Source organism: Chrysochloris asiatica, unplaced genomic scaffold (genome assembly GCF_000296735.1).
Source record: "Chrysochloris asiatica unplaced genomic scaffold, ChrAsi1.0 scaffold00228, whole genome shotgun sequence".
Lineage (NCBI taxonomy): Eukaryota > Metazoa > Chordata > Mammalia > Afrosoricida > Chrysochloridae > Chrysochloris > Chrysochloris asiatica.
Genome location: NW_006408746.1, coordinates 2,808,722 through 2,810,741, shown reverse-complemented (window position 1 = coordinate 2,810,741; position 2,020 = coordinate 2,808,722). Strand labels below are relative to the sequence as shown.

Sequence of the window (2,020 nt, the reverse complement as noted above, 5' to 3'; positions counted from 1 at the left end):
TCCATGTAAACTATCTCTTAATTCACAATAAAAACTTAAAAAAAAAAGACAAGAAAGAAGGAAAAAGACCATAATGGATGTCAGAAGAGACGCTGAAACTTTATCTCCAGCATAGAGATAATAAAGCAAATGACAGAAGTCAAGAGGTATAAGAGCTGAACAGAAAATTTCAAAGGTCATCTTGAGAAAACAATGTAAAATATTACAATGAAATGTGCAAAGAACAGGAGTTACAAAATCAAAAGGGAAGAACACACTCAGTATTCCTCAATCTGAGGGAACGGAAGGAAAAAATCAATCCTCGACCGTAGTATTAAAGGAGTCTACGGGCAAAATATTGAATGATGCAGAATGCATCAAAGAAGATGGAAGGAATATATAGAGTCACTATACCAAAAATAAGGAGCTCTGGTAGTGTAGTGGTTACGAATTGGGCTGTGAACCACAAGGTCGGCATTTAGAAACTACCTGCTGCTCTGCAGGAGAAAGATGAGGCTTTCTGCTCCCGTAAAGATTTACAGCCTCGGGAACCCTATACAGGGTCGCTATGGGTCGGAACCGACTCAACGGCACTTAACAACAACAACATACCAAAAATAAATGCTCTATGATCAACCATTTCAAGAGGGATCATATGATCAAGAGCAAATGATCCTGAAGGGAGAGGTCCAAGGTGCATTGAAGTCATTGGCAAAGACCAAGGCACCTAAATAGATGGAATACAAATTGAAATATTTTTAAAAACTGATGTGGTACTGGAAGGTGGAGGCAAGAAGATGGTAGCTTACCCCCATTCTATGGAGAGGAACATGGAGATCTGGAAGATTAAGAAGCTCATCAAAACCTTGGAGGCAGGTCACGGCAATGGTACAAGCATGATATTGCTGATCATTCCTCCCAAAGACCAGATATCATAAGTGGCAAAAATGTTAGCAGATTAATTTGGAACCACATCTAAGATTAAGTCACAAGTAAACTTCCTTTAAGTCCCGGAAGCCATTACATTTGTACAACAAAGATTCAAACTTTACAACAAAGTACCTCCAAATGGTACTGTAGAACAACTGTAACAGAAGGAAAGGAAAAGAAAGTCAACATTGACTTTGAGCCTTTCAAACTAATTAATAGGTCATTGTATTTGTGTGACAATAAATTCCATACAGAGGCTTTTACAGTGCTACTTTTGGTCTATAGCAAGTTTAGCTTCATTATAATAGATGGTAGTGGTGCACTTTTTAGCATACTCCAAAGGAGCTCTGGTAGTATAGTGGTTACGAATTAGGCTGTGAATCTTAAAGCCAGCAGTTCAAAACTACCAGCTGCTCCACGGAAGACAGATGAGGCTTTCTGCTCCCGTAAAGATTTACAGCCTTGGAAACCCTGTTCAGGGTCGCTATGGGTCAGAACCGACTAGACGGCACTTAACAACAAACAACAACAAGAAAACACATAAGAGGTCCTGCACAAAGTCACTGTGGATCTTCCAAATAAACACGGTAAAGGAGGTCAATCTTCCTTGTGTTTTGCCCATTTAAGAATGGAAAAACGATATAATTATGTTCAGAAAGTAGCTGAGACTGCTGTGCAGCTGTTTATTTCTGGGGACAAAGTGAATGTGGCTGGTCTCGTTTAGCTGGATCAGCTAACTTTAAAATTTTAGAGACTAACAGTCTATGAAAATCTGGATATAATGAAATACATTCTTCATTGCCAAGGCACAGAAGAGGATAAAATTTTCTAACTCCAGAACGAGAGAAGGAGAAATCTCATTTCACAGACAGAGATAGGACATGAACATGAGGTGTTTGAGCATGACCCTACTGGAATGGTTTGCTAACAACTACAAAAAATTTTGAAACTATATTGGAAATTGTCATAAATAAGTCACAAGAAGGACCCCAGTTTGTGAAAGGATTTGGTGGAATTTGAGGTATTTTGTGGTACCCATTAGATTGGGATATCAAGGAGGAAAAAATATATATATATTTTTTACCTTTATGACTACTAGGTAGAAGGATAT

At 38.4% G+C, this 2,020-nt stretch overlaps 1 pseudogene; it reads left to right on the top strand.

Annotated features, from left to right (window-relative positions):
• Positions 1–806: 806 nt before the first annotated feature.
• LOC102813988 lies at positions 807–1,677 on the top strand (annotated as a pseudogene).
• The last annotated feature ends 343 nt before the right edge of the window (positions 1,678–2,020 follow it).